An 11,566-nucleotide genomic window follows, 5' to 3' on the forward strand; every position below is an offset into this window, starting at 1 on the left:
CTACTGACATTACATTAAGGGTAACATTATCCCCCGACGTCTTCTGAAGGAGATAAGTCAAGTGCTCTTTCATTATGCTATTAGACAAATAAAACTATGTGTAAGTTTCTGCATTATTTCCACATACAATTATTCCACTATCTGTGACATCACGAACTGTTGTAGCCTTCCTGTGGATTTAACCAAATATAAAAAAAAATACATAGCTTTTAAACGGATTGTCCAATGTTCCTCAAACTTCGCTGATGCGTTACACAATTTTTTTTTTACTGTATTCACCGAATGAGGTTAATTTCTCTTTAACTGAACCCAATAAACATTTTGATCTCATTCAACTTTTTCAACTCTGAACTTACGCAAAGATCTAATAAACGTACCTACAAAATGTAGTTGTGGTTCTCTGGTAACACTAAGATTGTACTTACTTAGATTTTACTGGCATTATGTGAAAAATGAAATCGGGTTTTTTTTTCGATATTTAGGGAGAAAATGTGCAAAAGAAAGCAACATGACTTCGCTTTTTGTGAAGAAGATCTATAAACCCGACTCGGAAAACAAATTTTGCCATCCACCATCATGACCATTTGTCAAAAGTCAAAAGTGGTATCTATATGAACAAAAAAACAACAACAAATAAACAAAGAAAAAAAAAACACCCGACCTTGAAAATGAATCTTTGTTGAATGAATGAAGACGCATTTACCAATATATATTGAAGAAATCGCCGGTGTAAAAGTGTCAACATTATTATAATGAGTCAAATTCAAGGTTTGGTGCAGAGGCACATAACAACACTGTCCCCTCCCCTCCCTCCCCCGCCCCCTCCCCGCCCCCCTCCCCATCACCTGCCACAGTGAGGTTTGGCACCGTTACTATATCTGGACGCTGCAAAGTCGGGGCTGATGTACCTGTGTGGATCCTCTCTGAGGGTTTAGACCGTTGACGAGTCAGACCAGGTACAACATACGAGATACAGAGAGCGGGAGAGAGATATAAAGAACAGATAGACAGATAGATAGATAAGTAGATAAATAGATAGTTAGATAATATGTAGAATATACAGATAGAGAGATAGATAGATAGATAGATAGATAGATAGATAGATAGATAGATAGATAGATAGATAGAGAGATAGTGTAAAAACCAAATCCCAGAACACGATAGGATATTGTGTATTATTTGATGAAACAGAAAGTATAGATAATAATGTTCTTACATAACAAATAAAATAAACAAGACCGTTAACGATTTTGTTACCGTGACATTGGGAAATCATAATCGAAGGAGCGTATTTACAAGTGTAACACTAATTTAATGAACGGGACTTTGTTCTTATACGCTCGGAATAATCATATATAATTCAGAGATATTGCTATTGCCATTGTGATTGTTTACTACATTCTCTCTTCACAGTTAGAAGTAAATCATGTTTTATACTTACAGAAAATCGATTGTACTTGAACGCAGATATTGCAGGATAAGTCAGCCTGATTATTTTCAAGGAAGCAAACCAGTGTTGGTGCTTCGATGAGCGGGAAGAAATGAATGTAAGATATTCAGGGCAAGGACGATAAGGGCTATCGAACGCAAAACCACGGTTATCGTTATCATATTTTTTGTTGTTGTTCTTTTCTAGCCAAAGAGCTTACCCAGCACTCCCATTCCCCTCTCTCACTTCTATTTTCCCCCTCCCCCTTTCTCACTGTGCACGGGATAGGAAGTGAGCTCATCCTTGTGACTCGGCCCGAAGGAAGGGGTATCTCGACGCAGACGGCATAACGAGCGATAGAATCGATCGATACAGGTTAGCAGGACACACTGTGCGACGAACAGCGCGAGCCCCCGATGCGAGTTGGCCGTCTGAATGGAGATCCGTCCGGACGTACACGCAGCGTACACACACCATCGTCTGCTACCGAAGTTGCCTGTCGTTGGAGGAGAGTTTTTTGCTAGTATCGTGGGAAAGTTTGACCAAGCGTCCACGATGCGACCCTTGGCCAAGGAAAGCTAAGCCGTCAGACACTGTGTGTCACTGTCAGTATTTCATCAAGTCTAGCATCACTTTGCTCATTTTTTGGTCTGAAACTTACGGAGTCAGAATTGCAAAATGATAGCTGACAACATCTTCTCAAGAGAGACTAGCCACATCAGCTAAAGCGGAGGAAATAACTAATGGATGAGGTATATTGCTACTTGCACTTCGGATGATCACCTGTGACTAAACTACATTCATACCAACAGGAATTTAATCGTCTGGAGATAACTAACGTTACACTGTCGGCATTGTTTGGATTCCTTTTTCGTCAAAATTCATCTGGTTTCAGTGTTGCTGTTGGGTTTTTTTCCCCCGCAACATATTTGAAACTTTCCAGCCAGGATAGGGTTTGCCAAATTCATTATACCACCTGTAGCTTGAAAACTGCTTTTGAAATTGCACTAATTGGAGTAACTTGACCACAATGGGACCGCCTTGGAAAGTAACTTCTTGTGGATGTTAAAGAATGGAGCGCTATCTGTAGGTTTTTACAATATACGTGCGGTACGAGTTGCGTAATTCCCCTTTCGAAGTCGCTCAAAGATATCAAGGTAAGATCTTCTCTTCCGATCTGGGTTTGAACGTTTCATGTGCTTTATCATATTGTACTATTTCACTACTTTGCCGAGTGATTTGAGATAGACTCTAGTCTATAGATCTATTGTCATGTTCAAGAAATGTATCAAAGTGTTAGTAATATTTTCTCTGGGCAGCATCAGCAGAAAATTAGATTGAGATTCAAGGAACCCTTATGTATGAATCATCCAAAGATTTGTTATCTCAAATCTAAATAGACCTGGTCTATTGCCATCTGATGTTGCAAAGAGTAACAAAAAAGTAGGCCAAATGAATACTGAATTTGTTTTAAAAGGCGACTTCATATGAATACGGTTATCAAAATCGTAGAAAATGAAAATCACGTAAAGTTAACGACGGTCCACTCTGTTCCAGAAACCTCAGAGTCTGTTTTTATCGATAGATCGCTTTGCATCATCTGCAAAATATTAGATAGAGGTCTATTCAATTCAAATCGATGAATGAAAGGCATACTAATATGCACGAGGGACATACAAATAAAACTTTCTGGAGGTATAGACAACTGTTTTATTTCCAGTGACAATCTTGCACTGATCTAGACGCAAATGTACATGGATTTATGGCCACAATTTAGCCCTCTACATGGCCCAGAGCCGTTGCCTGGGGAAAAACATGGTTAGCAGCACGGACTCAAATGAAACCGATCAAGTACAAGCGATTTATAGTTCACCAGTCGCTGTACGTAGGCAGGCTGTTCCTATCAATAGCCTTTTTCTTGTATTGGGAGGGGGAAAATTATACATGCAGTCATCGACTGTTATGCCTGGGGCGGGATAATAAACGTCAATGAAAAATCATAACTAGGTCTCCAGTGATTTGATGTGTATCAGGCTTCGCTCATATCTCGCAGTTTTTTAATTTGCCTTATATTCTGCATTAGATACGAGCTCCGTTCCCTATTTGTTCGGCTTTTTTTTTAAAGAAGTCGATTGAATTCTATATTTCCTGCTGTGTGATAATCATAAAGGGTGCATCATGATTCCAAGTCGTAAATTACCTATTCCAGAAAGCATTAAAGACAAAACTACCTCGACGTCGTCAATTCATTTCCCATAAATGTTGAAACAAGCGATGATGATGCATTTTAGGTGTTAGAATTTCTTAGAATGATAAACAGCAAATATCAGTCCGGCACACACTTTTTAAAAGTAAATAGCGTGAAATTTTCCCCACAAAGTCTCCAGGGTAACTCACTGGTGTGAAACAAACGAGAAAAACTCGGTAAGGAAAATCGATGTAATCTTATGCTTTGATTTTGAATTTTGAATTAGATTAAGATGAAATCAAATGAGGATACCTCAGCTGTGAAACTTACAACGAGGTACGAACGTCCCCCTGTCACTGTAAAATCGTAGTGGCAGTAGTTTACTGTGGCACAAATGATTCACTAGGGCGATGTTTATCCGACGCGCCGTGCTATATGTGGTGCTAAGTGATGAGTAAGGCTCGGCACTTCCTTCAGATCGTGATCGATTAATACGCTGATGCGATGCTGTGCTGATATCGCTGCGGGGTGATACGATCTGGTTTGTTTTCTCTCTACCGAAGAATACGTACGTACAGACGACCTCGATACATTGTGAAGATGATCGGTCGATCGCTCATAGAAACAGAAACAGAAAGAGAACAGTTGCGGGATCTCAAGTCAGAGCAAAGTTTGAAGAAACGCTGATCACTTCTCACGCACGTAAGGTAGCAAGCACAACTCATAACAAAATATTAATGCGTTTCCATGCGCAGTAAGGTTATGAGATGATGGTAAACTCAGCCCGCTATTTATGAATCTATGGTTTGAAAGAAAACAGTTGGTCTATAAGTTGATAGTGAGGGGGGAAATGTGTTTCATATCTATTATGAAACAGAGGAACTGTGTCAAAAAGAAGTCATGGTTGATGCCCAGTAATGCAGTAATATTGTTTATTATTAAGCCGGACATTCAAATCAAACCTTGTATAACAGCAGTTTTTGAGTGTTTTTCTTCTCTCCCTAATGTGTAAAACCTCAGACATGATAAATTACCTATGCAACAAAATACACGAAGTAAGCTCTCATTCAACTTTGCAGGCACAAGTTGCGGCAGACTGCATTTAGGTGTTCCAGACCTGAGAGTCGTAAATAGTTATTACATAATATAACATTGTCAACTTTAAGGAGAAGTTACTGGTAGACATGCGGGATACAGATTTTGCTGAAATTGTTTGTGGCAGTATGTCAAGAACTAAATCTTTCTCACAATTTTTTTATATGGAGTGAGTGTGTACGCATGCGTCAATGTGTGATGGACATTGTACATTCAACACGGGCAAGTAAGACCAATGAATGATTGTGTGACTGTGTATTTATGTGTGTACGTGTGTTTTCATGCCTATTTTCTTGGAATCAGTCGGTGTGAGTCACGCTTTTCACTGTGACACCTTATAAAGCGATTGCAATGTTTTGGCAAAGTTTCCCCAAAGTTCCCACATTACGTATTCTGGAACGTGAACGCTTGTGCACTCTTTTGAAAACTTTCAAGATGTGACCTTTCTCAAGTCTCCTAGATGCGATCGAGCGAGTTGATACATGGTTAAGCCTCAAGGGATAGAAACATTTGAAGAAACAGAACGAAGAAGAAATAATAGCCAGAACGAAAACAGCTATCTTATAGAGAACCTCACTACAGATTGTATTTAGCAAGCAACAGGATCATGTTTTCACCATCATTTTGCGTTTCAATTCTTCTGCAGCAAACGAATTTTAAGCATCAAATCTGTAAGTAAACGCCAGTGAAAACCTCTTAGCACAACACGTGGATTTATGCTGGTTAATGATTAAACCACTAACCTCAACGAATTTCCACCATTTCGTTTCAAACCTTTTGCCCCTGCTGAAATAGCTCATTGACACTTTTCTCTGCTCAGTGTGACAAACATAGCTAGGCCCTACTATAAAACAATCATCTAACTCAGTGCAATAAAAAAAAACCTCCGGGGATAAACGTTTTAGATTATGCACTTAACGAATAATTATAATGCAACTAAATTGTGTATTACGCCATGCAATTTTAGGATATAACTTATTATAATTAGTCTCTGTTTTGAGATGCTCGATCCAGTTTATAGCGTGCTTCGTGCATCCGTTTGTTTGCTTTCATAATTATATCAAACATTCAAAGTAACATATTAAAATTGTTGTCCACATGCTTTAAATCTATCTAGTGATATAGGTCCCTAGCCTTCATGCCATTTTACGCAGATTATTTTCTCTCTGAAACATTACTTCAACTTTATCAAGTATTTTCGTATGAGTGTAAAATGAAGGAAATTCAAATCAATTGCAAATGAATCAAAGTCAGATGAAAAGCTTAACCTATAATGATGTGTAAAAGGAAATGGATAGAAACAGTATTTTGATCATTCAACAAAAGATCCCAACGTCTAGATAGTAAGTGACCCCCATGCGTAGGGGTACATTGATATAATTTCCGGTTTGTGCACATATTTTTTCATGGGGAAAATCGCGCAAAGTTTGCGCATTAATATAGAATAGATGTTATACAAGGTACAAAATTTGCGCATGAGTATAGACACATATCTCGGACAAGACATTGTTAATTCAGTTCCTATTCAATTTAATATATGGGTTTAAGGTATCCTTTTCTAATTAAAACCATGCCCATGGAAACGTGCAACCTTTCTCGTTAACGTCTTCATGAATGTATTCCTCATAGATTAACTAGGCTCATTCAACTAAAGTTTGACCGTTTTAGATTTGATACCCCGAGTATGAAACCCCTCCAAACTGCGCAATGGAGAAAGACCCATAATGCCAGTTCTAAGATTTGCGTTCAATTTCTTCAGCGAATCTATATGCATAATTTCTTGAATTCATGAACTAATATGCATTATTTCTGTTGCTGAAGAAAGTGAGATTTACGTTTATATACTATTTTACTATGGAAAAAACGAAATGATTTTGAACTTGAACTTGAATCAAGTAACGATTTCTTTACCCAGGTGTTTCGTGCAAACCTTTAACGCGATACAAAAGTGACATCATGTCGCGTGAGTCATATCAAAACGTGAAACTTAAGACTTACGAATCAAAGTCAAGGGAACTGCGTACCTGACACCAATCAGGAGGCTGAGAAACGGAGAATGTGGTTGAGCAGCACAGGTGTGAACGTTGCCTCTTGTCACAAGACAGGTTAAGCGAAAAGAAACGTTCAAATAAAAGATATCCAATTTGGGAATGAAAAATCAGTTTGTCCTCTTGAAAAGTCTAACACCTTGTGGTATTCTTCGTTACATCTCTTACATTCTTGTTTTAGTCAGAAAATTTTTCTTCTGTATCTATCTAATCTAGTGTAATCATATTGCTTTAGCTCCAGATAAACAAGAATCAACTCAATTGTTGATTCATATGTGGAAATTAAAATCATTCAGTAAGATGAAATGATCTGAACGTGAATTGATAAATGTGAACATGTACATCTAGTCCTTTGGATGTATTCATCCTTTTTTGCTACACTTGCTTTTCCTGTTTATGCGCTGAGGTCGAAAGCAGATAGACAGAGACAGGGGGAGAGAGAAAAAAAACAGTGATAGAGGGAGAGAGAGAGAAAAAAGGGGGTGGAGGTCAAAATTGAGTGAGGGAACAACGATCTAAAAAAACTTAGCACGCTTTTATTTAGTTCTGAAACAGACTCAAGGTTACTAAGCACTGCTTTCTTTACGTCATGCCATCGTCCACATTGACTCGATACTCTTACTTACATAGTGTATCAAATTACTGAATGTAAAACAGAGAAACACGCAAACTTGGATTAAAAGGGTTAGCTTGCGACAATATACTGCATTAGGCCCCGTAACATTAAGCACAGATCCAGGGGGTAGCATGCAGTTTCTGACATGATTAAATTCAAAATCGATACTGCGGAATTTGCAGAAATCAATTAGCTGCTAATTGGACGTTCTTGAATATCTTTCGTTCAAGCACTTTTAAGATTTGATTTACCACAGTATACAGTGTACAAGAAGATAAGGATAACTAATGTGCCGTCATGTTTTCCGAACACATGACGCACGTGACCAACCGTGGAATTGTAACCTCTTGAATTACGGGCTTTAAAGAGCTCATGCCTCCAAAACATATTTTCACCTTCTGCGAAGTAAGACTACTGTTATATTCTGCTTTAACACACATTACCATGTATGTTATCAATATGTTTGTCACGCTATAATGCATTAAAAAAATTAAATCAATTAGCGTTTGAAGCGAGAGCATGTTAAGGTTTAGCATAATCATGCGCTGGTACTTTGGCATTTCTGCTTTGTTCTTCAGGCATCTATCGCTTTGATATCTTTTGTTTGGTTGCCGATGGTATTGGCGGCTTTGCAATCAGGCGTGACACATCCAAAGCAAGGAGGAATTAGTCGAAGGCGGAGCCACTTGTTGCCGCACCTGTCTCACAGTCATCACATGATTACAGGTGCCAGACACATCACATCACTTGGCGACCGTGCGCCAGAGGTGTGCTCTGTATGTGCGTGCTTACGTATGCTATGATCGTGTTTGCCGAGATACGTATAAATGTGTGTTCAAAAGTGTATTCCAATGTGTATGTTGTGTGTAAAAGCAACAACAACCAAAACCATACAAAAATAGATGTGTTGGCCATATCGATATTGTTGTCGACTAATCGACGGCTTCAATAAGTTTACTTTTCTTAGGGATAAAAACAAACAATCACTGCCTTTCCATGATGTGTCTTCTTGCTTGATTTATCTGATTTCCTTCTTCAGATATCTAATAAAGTCATGATTTTTTTTTTTCTTATCAGTTCCCAGTGTAATCCATAAGTCTATGACCAAGGTTACATTGCAATTACCACACCGTGCACAACAGGATAGACTTTAATCATACATGGGAGATACAACTTTGTCAAAATACTTTTCGTCAAAGTTTACTTATACAAGAAAAGAAAATTGGATAAATTTGTTGATAAAGTACTAACCTTTCTGCCGATGTCAAAGAACGAGGGCTACAAGAATCCTTTCAACATGATTATGCACTGCATGAGACACTGATTCACGTTGGATCATGACGCTAATCCCATGATTAAATCCAAAGTCATTAATCTGACGAGCGCAACACATGTATTTCGCAAATCCACGGACGTTATAAGCTCTCTCTTCTTCTGTTCTCATCTCTCATTTGCAACAAATCACTACCTTATTCAAATGCGGTATAGTTTTCAGCTCAGCGCGTGTTGATCTCTGATAAACTGTCCTTGAAGAATCATCTTTAATCACCTGAGACTGAAACATTTAATGTTCGTGATTTTGGTAGTCAGAGCTTCGACTTGTAAGATTTATTATAAAAAAAAACACCCATCTCTATTCGCTCATTATATAAGTTTGTATAGAGGATGGATGAAGTAGAATCGGCATGCAGTATTACATTCGCTGCATCATCAGGGGAATCCCATCGCGTCATAAGTTGAATAATTGACAAAATATGCGGCACATTATTTTTTTTTCTTGGTAACCTTTGTAACATGAGTAAGGAGTAATCGCCAGATATCACGACTGGATAGCCAAGCCTACGCAGGAGTATAAGTCACGCGTGTACTGGTGGTTTAGCGGTTTGTAACACTCGGCTCTTCCGAATAGTACGTCTGAGTTCATATGGGTTCATATAATTATTCTTATTCATGTACTCTGTTCACTCGCTATTCATTACTCAGTACAATTACACATTGTTTTTTTTTTTGCTTTCTTTTGTACCCTTCAACGTATGTATTTTCCCAATTCATAATTTGTCATTCTCTACAACTATAATTTTTTAATGTAAGAAGAGACATGAAAGGGATGGTATAGTGTTGGTTGAGATGTGGATTCAGATTTCTACACTTTTTGCGAGGTAATCATATAAACCACTTTTATGAAATATTAAAGAGCATGCAATTCTCATATGAATTAAAAGTTTATTTGATAAATATTGGTTTTTGAAATGGCTGAGCTATCAAAAAATAAAGTAGACATAATTAAAGGTGAGGCTTTGATGTAAATCGGTTTTGAAATGGCTGAGATATATCCAAAAACAAAGTCTCGTTTATTTCACTTTGTTTTTGAATATCTCAGCCATTTCAAAACCGATTTTCATCAAATAAACTGTCAATTTCTCTTAGAATTTTATACTCTTTTATAATTCACATACAAGTGGTTTCTAACTATCTTGCAAAAAAATGAAATCTTAATCCCCATCTCAACAAAAACTACACTATCCCTTAAATATCGCTCTCACCTCTCATAATCAGTCATTCACATACAAACAAATTGAATGTAGGCCTACTTATATAAAAGTGTATTATTGGATTAGTTTCGTGTTAAAATTCTGTATGAATGGTTCCATCGTGAAATGGTTTGAGATAACCGCGAAGGACTCATCACGGAACATTGCACGAAAACGTACTTTCCATTTCACCTGCATAATTATTCAACAACTAACAAAGCTGTGGCTTCCCTTTGATATGTATAATTACAGCGATGCTAACATTTCTATAAAGCACTTCATATCTTTCCTCGTGATCTACTAAAATCTTTTGAGATATTTATGAAAAATATCAATTTCAATTGCAAATACTGAAACTAGTTGGAGCATTTATTGTTCAGTTCGTACTAAATTTGTGCATTTGCAATGCAAGTGATGAAGAAGCCTGCAAAGAATATTTCGCTGTTTACACGCGCAATCCATGTTCTGGTATAATGGAGAAATGTATGTGTAGGGAAACCAACCTTGGGACCACATTCGGTAAAATACCTTAAATGACAAAAATATTACTTTTGTCATCATCTTTTGCAATTTCTATTTCAGTTTTCGTTTCTAGGAGAAGCTCTACATGATTATATCCAACTAATTATTTCTGCAATAACATTATCCGATTAACCGGAAAATGACCTTCATCGTGTTTGTTTTACAGAGAAACCGTTCGCAAAACATGAACGGAGAGAATCAATTAGCTAATTAGTACGTCAGGACTAAAGCTATCAAACGACGATTTCCTCACCATTCATTACAATTATTTAGCGTCAGTCAAAGAAGCATGGGATATAGTATGTCGACGGTGATATAAATTTACTTTCCAGCTATACAAAACTTTGATCTGCGATGCAAACGCCAAATTCAGTTTTAATAGGAATCCATTGCAGTTGTGAAGATGTACACGGCCAGAGAAGGGGAAAAAAAAAAGAGAAATCGTGTCCAATCGGTCAACAAGTAGCGCGACACAAACTTAAACAATGATTCAGTGTAGATGAGCCCCTCTCGATAAATTGGGTCGAAAGGTTTGACAGGTACGATCTCTGTTAGATAAATTTGGAGCATGTCTTCTCTGTCGGATGTTCTCCTCACTTTTATTGATATCAACGCAGGTGCTGTGGTCACGTGGTAAGCATGAGTCTGTTAATCACGGCTTGAGGTTTTCGGCTAATCAAGACTCCCCACGTTTTTTCGGTAATAGTCCGAATTGTTACCCTTTCGCGAATGAATAAGACGTGATAAGTCTTCTAGAGTCAGCCCAGTGGTGTAACGAAACTCTTGCTGTGAGCTCACAATGTACCCTTTCGGAGAGAGGAATTGGCAATTCACAATGTATGGGGTGGATATGGATTCGTTGGACACTGAGGTATTTCAGATTTCTCTGATTGTTGTCTACAAGCAATTAGTCACACTGTTTCGTTTGCTCGATCATTATCCTCAAATCTCTTGATATGTCTGGTAAGATATCCTTCATTGCAATTTTTGTTGAAAACGTAATGATGGCGATCATTCTTAAAGGAATCCAGGATGAGGATGCTTTCGGTGATGACGAGTACGGTGATGATTACGTCGATGACAATGTTGCTGACGATGATGGTGATCCTATGTATATTGTATGTCGTTGGTGATCAT

The sequence above is a fragment of the Diadema antillarum genome, unplaced genomic scaffold, assembly GCF_040938485.1.
Source record: "Diadema antillarum isolate AM-2024a unplaced genomic scaffold, OU_Dant_1.0 seq00001131_RagTag, whole genome shotgun sequence".
Lineage (NCBI taxonomy): Eukaryota > Metazoa > Echinodermata > Echinoidea > Diadematoida > Diadematidae > Diadema > Diadema antillarum.